The sequence below is a fragment of the Pteronotus mesoamericanus genome, unplaced genomic scaffold (assembly GCF_021234165.1).
Source record: "Pteronotus mesoamericanus isolate MK-2021 breed Mesoamerican mustached bat unplaced genomic scaffold, CSHL_Meso_final contig_50, whole genome shotgun sequence".
Lineage (NCBI taxonomy): Eukaryota > Metazoa > Chordata > Mammalia > Chiroptera > Mormoopidae > Pteronotus > Pteronotus mesoamericanus.
Genome location: NW_026555186.1, coordinates 46,120,181 through 46,135,977, shown reverse-complemented (window position 1 = coordinate 46,135,977; position 15,797 = coordinate 46,120,181). Strand labels below are relative to the sequence as shown.

Here is a 15,797-nt window from a genome sequence, read left to right as displayed (position 1 = left end):
TGAGGCAGGGATGGAGCCAGCTGTTGATGGAGCTGTCCTTTGTTAATTTGTTGGGAGTCAAACATTCATGGCCTTCCCCTGGAGGCCAAAAGGACACATGGAGAAGATAGCTAGGCCTGCGTTTTCTCACAATCCAACCCCATGTTACAGAGTATTGGGGCAAGAGAAATCCATCAGAAGGTCCTGGGTCAGGAAGTACTCTGGACCATGGCATAGGTAGAGAACCCTCCAATGTACTCCAGGCAGATTGTAGACATCAGATGTCTTTCCCATCCTCTTGGAGATACCCTTGTGTTCCAGACTCCATTCCACCAGGCCTTCATTTCCACAACCCTCACCCACCTTTCTCTTTCCAGTTGTCTGTTTTCTTTCCTTTGTTTCTGGAGGTGGAAAAAGTAAAAATTTAGAAATTCTTCCAGATAATTCTGGTGCTATTTATTGCAAAAAGTAGATGATTTTCACATAATGTTTTCTAATATCTTTTCACCAGGTTGGTTAAGCTTTTAGTGTGTTTTCAGCTTCCCCCTTTCTTACTCAATTTTGCTAAGCATTTGCAGTGAGTACAATTAATTTTTCAAAGTCACTGCTGAGTTTCTCTTCCTTTTAAATGAGACAGAAACAAATTGGTGATTTAGGGAGGTGGTTTTATTTTATTTTATTGGCTTTTGATATGTTGCAATATCTCTATTGTGGGGCAAAAGATTTCAAATGTAGGACAATCTACATCCTCTGCCTTGTTATCTTGCTTTCCTCCTCACCAGAACACATCCTTCAGACTGGAGGGTATCAGTGAGATGCTTTATACAGTCATACTTTGGTGCTCATCAAACCCTGTACTCACCACATTTTTAATTAAATCATTTTTTATTATTATTCTATTACAGTTGTCCCATTTTTTCCCCCTTTGCCCCCTCCACCTATCCCACCACCCCTCCCACAGTCAATTCCCACTCTGTTGTCCATGTCCATGGGTCATCCATACATGTTCTTTGTCTAGGCCCTTCCTCTTTTTCCACCATTATCCCCCTCCCCCCTCTCCTTTGGTCACTTTCAGTCTGTTTCAAGTTGCTAAGCTTGAGAAAAAAAATGTTTCAGCACACTCAGTGCTTGTTCAGGACTAGTTGCACTTGCTGGAACGTGTGTGAGTCACAACATAGCTTTGCAAGAGAAAATGCTTCATTATTCAGTACTCTTTGGTTTTGGCATTTATCACTAGTTCAGAACATATTCAACGAGGAGTACCAAGGTACCTCTGTATATTTGTGACTTCCTTTTTTTCAGTGCTGCTTGAGGGAGTAGAAAAAGGAAATTAATCACTCCCAGGGTACTTTACTTTCTTAAGTATAATAGGGGATCATCATTAAGACAGACATTTTTAGATTCACAATAGCACCTGCAAACAATTGACCCATGTTCAATCTGGGAAAAAGGCAAACTAAATCCAATAAAAATTCAATCATTTTCTGTCCTTTTAAGATTAATAGATGTGAATTAGAACTGTTTAACTTTGAAATCATTTAAACTAATGAATTAAAATTGCCACTTGATATAACATAGTGAAGAATTTTTACATGATTAAAATGTTCTTTTTGGAAAAGGCAATTTGTACACTTGCACATTAAAAATAAAGAAGACTTTAGCTCAGGTCTGGTGAATACACTAGCTGAAAAATAAACTAAAAACCTTTCCATTTGAAATGTTCTCTTTGGTAAGGAAAATTAGGTAGTTGAGGTTTTTCTCCCTTTTCAGTTCTTTTAATAATGTATCATGAAAGAATATGGAAATTGTATTCTACAAAAGTTCTCTGTATGACTTGAAAATAAAAAAAAATTATTTACATGCCTTTTTAAGAAGAATACTAGGAAGACATTTGAAAAGAATCAGTTTCATCTGACTGTTAAACTCTATTCTTCTATGAACACATAGAACAGAGCCACATCTGGCAGCACCATTCATAGCCTAGTCCGTGTGAATGCTGTGTGATGGAGTTGTACGGTATGGTTTGGTGTGCAGCCTAAGTCGCATGGCTGTAGGGAGACGCCCTCCCTTAGAATCTCTTTCATATTACCTTTATACTACTACTACTAATGGGAATAATAATAGGATAATTCTCATGTCCAGGAAATTTTAGCTTATTATTACTGACATATAAATTAGGTAGGAAATGACAAAAGGACTGCACCTCAGAGACAGCAGGGAGAGCTGTAGGAGGAGCTGGTTGGTTTATAAAAATAACTCAGGAGGCAAAGGATATGTGTGGGCCTGGCAGGAGAAGAAACAATACTACCTGTGCCAAAACAATGACAGTTCGCATTCTGTGGGGTTTTGCCATGGATGAGGGTACTCAAAATTGGGCAACTTCAATATTTTCAATTTTGGATGGCAGCTGGTCAGTTGCTGGTCGGTGTTGATCAGATCCTTAACAGATATATATTGTTCACTATTATTTTTAGATATGCTTTCCCCTCATACCCTTCTCTCCACAATCCTGATATTTTACATTGAAACATGGACAAGAAGAAGTGAGGTTACCTGTAGTTGGCCAGGTTGGTTTTTCCTATTCAGCTTTCATATTGGTATAAGGATGAGGAAAGAAAAAGTTACACAGATTTGCTTTGATGTTTGTGAAATGGGGGTGGCATAAATTCAAAATGTAAAATATCAACCTTAAATAAACAACTTAAGATTTAATATAATATACTATTTTCCACTTGCAAAATGTCCAAGACAAGCAGACTTTGGTTTATGAAAATGTTATTTGTCTTATTTTTCTTTGTGGCTCAGACTAAGTTTCCCTGCTTAGGGTTTAGTTTTTTTTAAAGTCTTTGCTACTTGAATCTCTTCAGTAATGTCAATTCTAATGATTTCTCTCCCCCTATACAATATTCCCTCAAACTTCCTGAAAAGATGAGTTGGGAATGTAGGCATAATTTCACTTTTTGGGAATAGTGGACTCATATTACTATTACCATTTTTAGCTATATTTCTTCATCTGAAAATATACAAAACCCCTGTTTATTTTGGTTGAAAATACATATAAGATGGGGCTTTTGGTTACCATAGATTTAAACAGTGTAAAGATCAAGTATGTATTTTGAGTTGGTTTCACAGGGGAGATGATGCATTTTTAAAAAATTTTTAAATATTTATTTATTTTTAGAGCAGGGGAAAGAGAAAAAAAGAAACATCAGTGTGAGAGAGAAACATGGATCAGTGGCCTCTCGCATGTGCCTCAACAGGGGACCGAACCCACAATCTAGGCATGTGATCTGACTGGGAGTCAAACCTGTGACACTTCACCTTGTGGGATGATGTCCAACCAAAAGAGCCACAAAGGTTAGGGTGAGATGATGCACTTTCATGGAACAAATTACCTCCATTCTCTAGCTGTACGTCTCTGTTACCAGCAGAATGTGTTTGTAAGACCTGCCTGTGCAAGCCTAGAATTCCTGGTATTACTCTCTGAGCCGTTCCTTTTGACAGGCCATCTTAACTGCCTTTGGCTTGACTACTTTCAGGATTTTGAACTTCCTCTAATTGCCATTCTAGCTCAGTGATTCCTGCACTTAGAACTTAAAAACTCTGTAATACTTGGCTATTAACTAAACTAATTTAGTTTTTAAATTTTAAAATTAAATAAAAATCACTGTCTGTCTCATGATTTCAAATCATCCTATACCATTTTTTAAATTTCCTAGTCCAAGTCCTAGCCTAAATTTGTTTATAAGAGTACACAAATTCACATGTTGAGAAATGTTATCTGTATTTAATTTCAATGGTAACTCCCAGTTAGAATCAGGGAACAGGCCCAATTCTTTCCCAGCTATTATTCCAGGAAGGAGAAGTAACTATACCCACCTTAACTGGAACTTTACTATTGTTTGTCATTAAGTGTTATAGTGATGCAGATACACCAGTCAACACTGCTTTCCCCCTATCCTGCAGCTATTTTTTTTTAAATCAGTTCTCAAGATAGGGAATGATACAAACTATCTAATAAGAGATGACCAGAAAATCAGTAGAAATGATCATTTAAAAAATAAATCAGTTGTTTTATTCACTGATTAACTGATGGACACTTGGGTTGCTTCTATATCTTGGTGATTGTAAATGATGCTTAAATGAACATATGGGTGCTTATGTTCTTTCAAATTAGTGTTTTTGGGTTCCTTCAGATATATGAGATCCATTTACAGAATGGAATACTACTTGGCCTTAAAAAAGAAGAAATTTTACCCTTTGTGACAATATGGATGGACCTGGAGAACATTATGTTAAGTAAAATAAACCAGTCATAGAAAAACAAATACCACATGATTTCACTCATATGTAGAATCTAATGAACAAACGGAACGAACAGACAAAATAGAGACAAACTCAAAGATAGAGAGCAGGCTGACAGCTGAGGTGGGGAGGGGGAGGTTAGGGGATGGCCGCATTGAGCTAAAAGGAAAAAGGACTCAGGGACATGGAGAGCAGTGTGCTGATTGCTGGGGGGAGGGGGTATAAGGGGACTACATGGTAATGGGAAAATACAATACTATATATAATATAATTTTAATTACCTTATTAAAAAATAAAATAAAATAAATCAGGCAGGAACAGCTGGACAACAGTAACTCAGGGAGCCAGGAAAAATGTAGGAAGAGAAATATTTTGACACAAAAGAAAACAAAATATTGATACTTACAGATGTAGAAATAGTGATAATTATAGAAAAAAAGGAATATTTTCTCTGTTCAACATTTTTAATGAGTTCAAAATAACTTACAGGCATACATTAATAATTAGTTCTCCACACACCCATATTTTTTGAATGCTTAAATTGAGGCAGATGGATGCTGATTGACTTATTCAAAGCACTCAGCACATCAGTGGTTGAATTTTGTTGAGATCCCTCGTTAACTATGGACCACACTGCTTCTAATGACCTATGTATAATTCATCTCAGCTTCATCCAAATTAGGAGCCTACATTTTTGGGTTACACAAATCACAGCTTCTTGTCAGTAAAAGAACCCCAGTGGGGAAAACTCAGACTTCTAGAAGGCTCAGTATGCTGCTAACTTTGTTGTTTTTGTAAAGATTTGAGAGAATCTAATAGTTTGCCACCTTTATGTTGGCACATGCATATATATGTTTATTGATGAAGCTGATTTTTCTTCAACCCAGGTATTTCCTGGGCAAGCAGGAAAGAAGTACATTCTGAGGATTTTCTCCTGGGTGGTTCAAAATAAATTAACAATAACATGCTTTTGGTTCAATAATATTTCAGTAATGATCTGGCAATGATAACTATGTGTCTAAAAGACAGAATCAGACTCTTTTATTTCAATTTTTAAAAACTTTTCTTTTTGGAATTTTAAAAATCTTTTTCCTCTGAGAGCTGTGAGATCGTTCTTTTCATTTCTCCCTGTTGTGAGAGTGAATACCAATGCTCAAAGGCCCAGTTTTGATTCGTTAGTGTGCAGAGGTTGTTGACTTCAAGAGAATCTGAGATCAAGCTGAGCTATGAACATACAGGGTCCAGCACAAATAATGCTTCTTTTTATTGCAAAATCTTTTATTAAAAAACCATGAGCATGTAATTCTGTAACACAACAATATCACATTCAAACACACCATATAACATTTTAGGTGAATGTTCAAACTAAAACTATAAATTATTACCCTACCAGCCTCACTCAAGCAGGCGTTACTTCTACCAGACCCTGTGTAAAGGGAGAAGAGAGCACGATCTGCAGGAGGACCAGTGGTGTTGGAGGATGAGTTTAAACTTTGATTCCAAATGTTAACCAAGGCTTTCTTGTTACCGTTCTACCACATGAGAAATTCTCCAGTTACATCTGGACATGGGTAAAACATGTGCAATGCCCTGAATACTAAAAATTCTAGATATAAACGGTTTAGATGTCACATGTACTTGACTGCATAATATTTTTTATTGGATATGCTCTCTTTGAAGAAATTGGCTGGTTCATTATTAACACTATTTTCATAGAATAGTTTTTTACTTATAGCCTAAGAAATATCTATGGTTAAATTATGCTTAAGTTTAGGAGTCTTTATACACATTGTCTAATTAATTATTCTTGTTTTGATATATTACAATATCATTTAAGTAAAGTGGCCCAAAATAGTTTGGGCTTAATCATACTTAGAGTTTTTCTATAATAAGGTACTGCCTTTATTTAGCCAGGATTCTTAATGAATGAGAATTTAAAATATAACTGTCTTTTCTGAGGAAGAATCAAATCACCAAAGCTGCTAATAGGGAGTAAAACTTCAAAATCAACTTAGAATGCTTGCCTTGATCAGTATGTGTTCAGGACTTGTCTTCCACATTTTTTGTATTTATCATGCTCTCTAAAATTGTTGATGTTGACAGAGATAAACCTGATGGCCTGGAACATGCAAAATCAAAAGAAAGATTATATGATATTCACTTACATTCTATTGACTAAGGCAACATGATTATTAATTTATTTTTAAAAAGTCTTTTGTAAAAATGATTGCAGTGGGAAAAAAAAGAGTTAGGTTAAGATTCAGATAATAGGAAAATTTCTCAAGTCATAAACATCCATGATCTAAACAGTAGGAAAAACTAGGGTCCATATTTGCCAGAATTCTTTAATTTTTTTAGCCCTCTAACTTAATAAACAGGTAGTTATAACAAATGAATAAAACAGGCTTGCCTATTTCTCACAGTGTCATACAAGTGGTCTAAAATGGTGCCATCTAATAGCAAGGAAAAAAATTAATCAAATCTTTGAGGGTCATCTGGTGTATTATTAATATAGTGGAAATTAACATTCAAAGTCTTCCTTATTAGAACTTTTTCAAAGAATCATTAAGAATGCTACCATTTTAAATATGTTAAAAGTCATTAGCCAATATACAAGAGTCAAAATCAAATGCTAGCCAAATGACCCCCAAGAAATTATAAATATTACTTATTGCACTGGAATTTTACTGTTACTTGAAATAAGAAGGTTAGAGTTAAAAATATTTGCTGATAGTGCAGAAATTATTGTTGAACTCACATTTTAATTATGGTATCTCATTACTCACAAGTAGCAGTTAAATAGTATATATATTTACAAAGATGAATGATTCATATAATTCATTCAGCCATTCACCATTTCATCCTTCTATCTAGTACTGAGAGTTTGCGTTGTACATACTCTAATATTGATACATATGTTCTAATATCAAGAGGATTATGAATGCTAAGAGAAACACTGAATGTTCTTTTACTGATTCTCTCGTATGCTTATTCTGTGCTTGGCACTGTGCTTAGAGTTAGATATGTAACAAGGAGAACAAAAACCAGACAATTACAAGGTAAAAAACATCAAATTCATTTTTGAGAATGTAGGGACAGGGATCTGGTGATGCAAGACGTTACCTGCATATGTTTATGACATGAATAATTAATACAAATGTCTGTGTGACTATTTCCTATTAGATAAAAGAATAAATTGTTTTACTTTAGGTAATTGAAAAGAAGTTCTCAGAATAACCTAGTGATTTAAGTGTTGTATCTGTGGGCTTATATAAGCCAAGTAATTCTGGTAGTTGAGTAGATATATAGGAAGTTCTGCATAAACTCTCTATCTTCATATTTTTATTAAATTCACTATTGGGAAACAGTGATGGAGGGTGTATGCAGAGAAGACAGTATCAGTTACATCTCAAAATGCTTAATAAAGTAGCATTTTTGGAAGATAATAATTGATGACTGTTTTTAAAGATGTTTTATACTTCTGAATTACAACTTAATTATTAACATAGATTTTAAATTATACAAGACAACATGGTACTACCATCAAAAAGTAAGTGCTGACAATTATTTTTGTAGGTCTTCCTTATACTCGTAATTAAAGATTTGTGAGTCATAATTAGAGTAAAATATAAAGTTGTTTACTGGTAAGTCAGGTTGTCATTGCCTCTGGTATTTCACCACAAAAAGTGCAGTGATCATTTCTTAAAATATTTAAAAGTAGAAGGCTTCAAATAATTTTTATTTTGCCAATATGAACAAACATGATATCAGCCATGAAGATATACAATAGCTTCAAATTAAACTGGCATATCAAATTAATATATATTTATAGAAGAACTTTTATGTATAAAAGAATCTATATAAACTGAGCACAAATCAGTCCTAATTTTTTTTTGTTGACAAAGGGTTTTCAAGTAGCTGTGGATCTAAGATAAATAAATTTTTATCATTTGATGATTGCTTTTTTTTTTGCTATCTGTCTATGCGGTGTAGAAACCATCAAAATGAGAAGATTCACATCTACTAAATATGAAAATAGTTTATGCAAAACCAATAAGAAATATATGATGTAGTGGAAAAAATGGGCTCATTTAAACTTTGTAGTAAAGTCTTTTTGTGATGATGAAATTTGTTTTTCTCAGTTTCTCCATTTGCAAAATGAGTGTTAATATCCAATGTCTCTTTAATAAATTTTATTGTATAAATATGGGTGAAGCCAGAAATATAACTATAATACTACAAGGTTTACCGAATTTTCCTTTATTTGGTTTTAACCCATAAATAATTGATATTAACTTCTCGTCCAGTATATTCTACATATATGAGGTCTGTCTGGAAAAACTCCAGCCATTGCTATTATAAGGAGAAAGGTTTGTGACAGTTTGTGCGACATCGTTGTAACCTGGCAGCCAAGGAGAGTGGACTGGAATGCACATGCATGAACAATGACATCTTCACTGTACTAGTCAGTAGGGGCGGTAGACACCATTGAGTGAGCATCTATACTGTGTGGCCGTCGCATTAAAAATGACTGAGCAAGTAGGCCAACGAATCTGCATCAAATTTTTTCTTAATCTTGAACATTCTTTCACGGAAACCATTCAGATGATTCAGAAGGCCGCAGCTATGGGCAATCGGTGATTAGCGGCTTCATCGGGACAACACACCCACTCACACATCACATCTTGTGCAGTTTTCTTGTGAAGCATCAAACCACCCAGGTGATTCAGTCCGCCTACAGCCCACATTTGGCGCCTTGTGACTTCTGCCTTTTCCCAAAACTGCAATCACCTTTGAAAGGGAAGAGATTGTAGACTGTCAATGAGATTCAGGAAAATACAACGGGACAGCCGATGGTGATGGGGAGAACTGTGTGAGGTCCTAAGGTGCCTACTTTGAAAAGGACTGAGACATCATTGTCCTGTGTACAATGTTGTTGTATCTTGTGTCTTCTTCAATAAATGTCTCTATTTCTCATATGACACGCCTGGATACCTTCTGGAGAGAGCTCATATACCCAATCTTCCTTTGGGGCTCCCAGTCCCTCCCACGTGCAGAGGCTTTCCTCCTCCCCCTCAATCTGTGCTCTGACTTGCTGTGACCAGCCACTGTATCATGTGATGCTCTACCCACCCTGCTCAGGGCACAACATCCTGCATCGTTAGGTCAGCTGACAAGTGGGTTGCTCAATGAATAAATATTTGATTGGTCAATGTATCTCAATAGCATGTTTGCAGTTGTCATAGAGCAACATGTTGTCACAAGAACAGCCGCTTTGTGAAATGCTAACAATTTTAGGTTTTATTTCTGTTTTAAAATTATATTATATTAGTACCAAGCGTATTATTTCATTCCAGATAATAGAAATGAAGTATGCAAATATATTTTGGATGATGAGGCTTGAAAAGGCTCAGGATCAATGAAGAGGAAGGAAAAGGACTTTCTGTTGAGATTTTAAACTGACTCTTTTAATAATTTAATTCTCTTGGCTTGTAAAAGAAAAACAGATGAGGTGTTTGAAGATACTATGTACAAGAATGCAAAGGATACAGAAAGGAGACTAAAGAGATTAAAAAAAAATTTGTGGTATTTCCAAGCCATAGCTTCGTATACAGGTAGAAATAAAAAAAATAATGAGAAACAATTTATTCTTAATTAATTTTGTAAAGCTTAAGTATAGGCAAAAATGCTCTGCTATAGAAAATATTGGGAAATCAAGATGTATAAAAAAATCTTTATATGTTTATTCAACTAACGAGAGGTAATGCTTGACATAGGTTGCAATCACATGCTAATAATAATCAGCACCTGTAAACCAGAGCAACATGGATCAGTATGTTATTAGTGGAATGTCAATGCCTTAACGATGGCCAGTAGATTTATGCCAGTTCACGGTGGGAGGGATTCTAGAGTCATAGATTTTTCATTGGTATCCCTATTTACCTTATTCCTTGTCCCAACGAATACAATTTACTTGGAATACAATTATCTTTAGCACTCTTTTTAATTCTGGGGAGTTTTTTAGGGCAGGTGATAAATTATATAGCCATTCTAACTTTAGATAGAATTTGGAGAGAGAAAGCTGAGGGATCTCAGCTCTTCTTGCCACTTTGACCTATAGGAAATAAGGCAATTTTAAGTAAACCATTCAAAGCCACATAGGCCTAGTTCCTCTCTGGACTTCATATAAATGCAAATTGGACCAATCAGTTGCATTTTACATCAGTTGTAACTTCTGGGTGGTCTTTAAAAAAAAATTTAGAGTGTGTTTCAATGATGCAAGGGAAATTTCACAGACTGCTAACATGAGGGTGGGAGGTCTGCATTTGAAAGAGAGAGTTTCAATCACGACATGGACAGGAGGGGAAAAGCTTTTTTAGCTACAGCTGTTTGTTCACAGTGTTCTAGTCTTTTCCTATAATACCCAGACGAATTCTGCACACCATGTTATTCAAGATGGTGTCACTGGATTAAAAATGTAATTTAGCACTCTTTGTTCACAGGATTCAATGTTGACAAAATATGCCGTCAATGCTGTCTTTTGTGCAATGAAGAGAAAACAAGCTTTAATAGGATTTCATAGTTCAGTTGTGTGATTCAATACTAATACAGTATGCTCAGGTGCAAAATTATTAGTAATATAATACTTTCACATTGACTATTAAGATAGGAATGAGATTTCTGTCTGTCAAGATTAACTGAAAAATTCAAGACTTGATTGTGAAATATAATATAAAATTTAAAAACCATCTTGTCTGATCAAATCCACAGAGATAAATTTATATATATACACAAATAAGGCATATTTGATGAAACAAGACTTGATCATAAAGACACTGTGAAATCTTTAATCCATCTTGGATAAAGTGAGGAAAAACATATGACAGGGTGGTGTTAAGATATAAGGGACGGAAAAAATAAGTGTAAGGATGAAAGAAAGAAAAATAAAGCAAGCAAGAAGGAAAATACAGTGACTGAGAATCTCCAGGGATAAAATAGAAAAGGGAGGAAGTCAGAAAGCAGACTGAAGTCCACTGCTCCAATAAAGTGGTAATACAACAACTTGCATTCTCTTGCTTACAAAGAATTGACATTTCAAGTGATAGTTTTGGAAATTAGCTCTAGGCATTTAAAAATTTTTTTTGATTATTCCTTTGGGGTATGGAAAAACAATGTTAACCAGGGCTACCCATATATAGTATTGTGTGTGTGTATATATATATATATATATATATATATATATATATATATATTCATTCTCTGGAGACAGTGATCTCCTTGCTCAAGCCTATGTCTATACCCAAAGCTTGTCTGCTCCTCAAGCACTAGACAGGTGGAATTTTGGAGACAAATAGGTAGGGTTGTTTGGTTGTTTGTTTCTACTCCATTGGCCAAAAAAGTCTTTTTGGTAAATACTGAAAATACTTTAAAAATAGTGCTTGTTTACATCTTGGCAAACTGAAACTGAGAGCTAGCAACACTCTTATTTGAATACATCACATCATTCTGTCTTATGGATTTGGACACTAACAATGAATTACTCTCAGAAGTTACACTTTAAGAATAGGAGCTTCCTTGTTTATATCCCATGTTCAAAGAGCAATAGAATCAAAAGACTGAGGAGAGAGATCATTAGACATCCCCTATACCAGCAGGATTTGCCCACATGGTATTCATCTCACTGTTCCATGAATCCACAATTTCACAAAGTTTGGGAAAACATGAAAGCCCCATTACTTAACCAGTAAAATTGAAGGATAACAGAATATGCCACCTCAAAATCTGCCTCTTTGGAATATGGATTATTTTGAGCTCAGGGCTCCTGAGAACTGGCAGATATGCAGGAAAAGATCTAAAAATAGGCACAAGTTTCCCTTTTATAAAATAAATTTCCATGTAATTTCTCATACCTCAAAGACTCAATAACTTTTATCAATAGAGGAGGCATTGATTTAAATCTGCATAACAAACTTTAATAAATAACCCTTGTTATCACACTTTTTTTGGTCACCTCTTCATAACTTGTCTTCCCTATTTAAAAGGTCACATATCTTCTTCTTTGTTTAGTCTTAGATGGTATATAAGCACAGGTTCTAACCAGTCTTTTGAGTTACTCATCACTGGGTGCTCCCATTTGTATGTGTAATGAACACATTAGCAAACCTGTTTGTTTTTATTCGTGTTAACTTGTCTTTTGCCAGTCTAATTTATGGGGCCTCAGAGAGATAATCTAGATGGCAAGACAAAAACTATTTCTCTCCTCCCCTACAAGATTCACCAGTATTTACTTTTGCATACATATACAGCAAAATATCAGCAAAAAGTTCATAATTTATTTTCACACAATGACCACATTTTTTGTTTGACAGCATAACGCACCTCTGCGCCAAACATTCGCTCTGGAAGCCCTGTAAAGGCCACAGATCAGAAAGTAGTACAGATAAGAGATGATGTATAGAAATTATCACAGTATTAAATAATTCAATTTCCCCCTGAATACTAATATGCTCAAAGATGCCATATTTTTAATTTTATATAGTACATAATTATAACCCAAAACTGGTATTTCAAAAATAAAAGACAGAAAAATTAAACAATTTTAGCATTTTTTGCTTTAATTATAGACCAAAACAACTTAATATTAGAAATATATTACAATTTCTTAATTAACTCTCTTAGTGCGTATAATCAACAGTAATATCAGTTACCAAGAAGTTCATGTAGACAAAATAAAACAGCAAAGTTAAGCATTAATGCCCTTCTTCTTTTTTTCCCCATTCTTTCTTTTTCTTTCCGTAAAGACATTTTCCTTGCCTTTGGTGCACAGTTGGTGTTCTCCAGTACGCCTTGGTCTCAGGGTTCCTGGGTCGGGCTGATCCCAGGGAGCGCCTCCTGGAGGTCCTCCCTGTGCAGCACTTGGCAGGGAGAGGGGAAAATACGGAAGTTGGGGGAGGGGATGCCTGGCTTTGTTTCAACCACATAAAACTTCATTGTCCTATCGGGGCCTCAGTTTCCTTGATGGGCCCCTGGGAGGGTCCTGGGGGAATCCAGTTCCTCAGGTGCCTTAAATATCTGGGGGCTGTGACCTGGTCCTCTCCCAGGGGACTTCCAAGAACCAGCCCCCTCCACCATCCCCACCCCATTCCCTTGAAAAAAATTACTTTTGTTTTGTTAAAACTGCCTGAAACGTCTGTGGGTACAGAAACCACAAACTGATCAACAGAGAAAAGGAAGAGGGGCAGAAGCAACTAAGGCAGTTTCGTTCCCTGCACATGTTTCTTCTTCCCTCCATAGCATGGCCAAAAGCCTGCTGGGAAATTTGCTGGCTGGATGGGCCCTGGCAGGGACTCCCACCCTACATGCATCTGGATCTGGTCTTCACAGATGCTCAGCTGGAAGCCCTTGAACACAGAAAAACAAGAGGAAAACACAAAAAAAACAAAAATTCCAGATGGGGAAATGATGTGGGGAGATACTCTGCAAGGGCGTGCCTCAGTAGCCTGCCTCCTCTTGGTGGTAGTAGGAGGGTCCTCTGGGGCCTTCCCTGGGCTTGGGCAGTTGCTGACTGACTTGGGGCTGTGCTGGCCACTTGGACTTGTGGGCAGTACTTGGGGTCATATATCTGCTGGCTGAGGCCAAAGACCGGGCCTCTCTGGTTGGTGCCCTGTATGGAGCCCATCTGCAGAGAAATGGAGAAGTTGTCACACTTGCCAGTCCCCCACTTGGTATTATAGATGTGCTACTGGGTCCCGGGAGCTGTCATGCCCCTGGCTGGCATACTTGTGGGTGCTCATTTGAAGGTTGATGGTTGAGTGGTTCATGGGTGTCAGGATATGGTTCTTGGGTTCATACAGATGCTTTCTTGTACCATATGCCATCATGCCTGACTGGCTGGCACACTTGCTGGTGCCCAACTAGAGCCTGATGATGCACTGGCCTGTCTTCATAGTAGCGTCATGAAGCTCCACTCCTGCTCTCCAGGACCACTGGATGCCAAAGTCCATGCCACTGAGCAGCCCCCTTGTTTTGGCCCTCCCTGCTAGAGCCAGAAGAGACACTTGTACCTCTCTGTCAAGTTTCCACTCTGGAACAGTTCACTGGGCTTGAACAGGTCCATGGAGTTCATGCCATAGCTGACCATGGCCTTGATGAAGTTGGAGAGGTTTTCTTGCTGGTGCCAGTTTTGCAGAGAACAGTCTATCTGAGGGACCAAGCCTGGCTGCAGCTCATTCATGAGTGTGCACAGGATAACTCCGTCCTTCAGACCCTTCTGGGAGTCTGGACCCATCGACAGGCTCTTTGAGTCCCTTGATCCAGCTGTGGAGTTCTGCCTCTTTCTGAGTGTCATATTTGGACAGGAGCCCATTCTTGACCTCGGCGGAGAGCCTGTACAGGGTCCATTGTTCAACTGCATGGAGCTCTTGCCGGCAGCTGTGATGGCAGACCTAAAGCTGGGCTTGCGATGCGATGGTTGGGGATGTGCCCCTGTTTAAAACACTGCTATTTGCTATCTGAGAACCCACCTTTATGTGCAGTTGTAAAATTCAGAGCCTTAGGGCCCATCAGCACTATGCAGTCATTATGTCTGGGTTGTGGCCATTTGTTTTCAAGTCTTGCATGCGATTTTTATGCTTTAATAATTGTTGATATTCCTTTTAATAATCTATTTTGTCTCCTTTTGGCAGAAAATCTACCTTAATATTGTTTGACTGCTTTATTCAACTACTTTCTCTCAGCTTTCTCTGCTTGTTTGCTCACTCTTAACACCACCTTTACATTAAAAAACATAGTCTTGATGTGCTATATGGTCACAGACTTCACTTACCCCAGGCAGCCAACCTGCAACTTGCTGATAAAAAGGGAATGAGCAATGGGCTGTGGAAGATTCTGTATAGTCATTCCTCACTTCCAAAAAGCAATTCAGAGGGAATGTCCAGTCTTGGGCCAGTGCTATTATCTTCACGAATAAAAGGGCAGCTCATTAATTATTAATTGTTATGCTGCTGTGAATGGAGCCAAGTGGTTTCCAAAGAACACACTATTCTCCTCTGATCCTTGGCCACATTATTCTTGCAGTAGTTCTTGCTTAGAATTCATTTCTGCGTATTAGTTAAGTCAGGTATAGTCAGGGCAGGAAGGGTGGAGTGCAAGATAAAGGGATAACAGATACAGAGTTTTAAGCAATAGGATGTAGTGTTATCTTTTCTGTTGAACCTTCTCTCCAAAACACTATCTCATCTCTCCTAAAGAGGAAATCATGAGGGGTAAATAAATCTTGGCTGTAAGAACTGGAGTTCTGTGTCTTCCTATGTTGAGGAAGAATTTGACCATTCTTTCTTTTTTTTTTTTTAAGATTTTTTTATTTATTCATTTTTAGACAGAGGGTGAGGGAGAGAGAAAGAGAGGGAGATAAACATCAATGTTTATTTGCCTCTTGTGCACCGCCCCCCGATCTCCCCAGGGACCTAGCCCGCAATCCAGGCATGTGTCCTGACTGGGAATCGAACCAGCAA

At 37.1% G+C, this 15,797-nt stretch overlaps 1 pseudogene; it reads right to left on the bottom strand.

Annotated features, from left to right (window-relative positions):
* Positions 1 to 13,776: 13,776 nt before the first annotated feature.
* LOC129074487 (calponin-2-like) lies at positions 13,777 to 14,698 on the bottom strand (annotated as a pseudogene).
* Between the last annotated feature and the right edge of the window lie 1,099 nt (positions 14,699 to 15,797).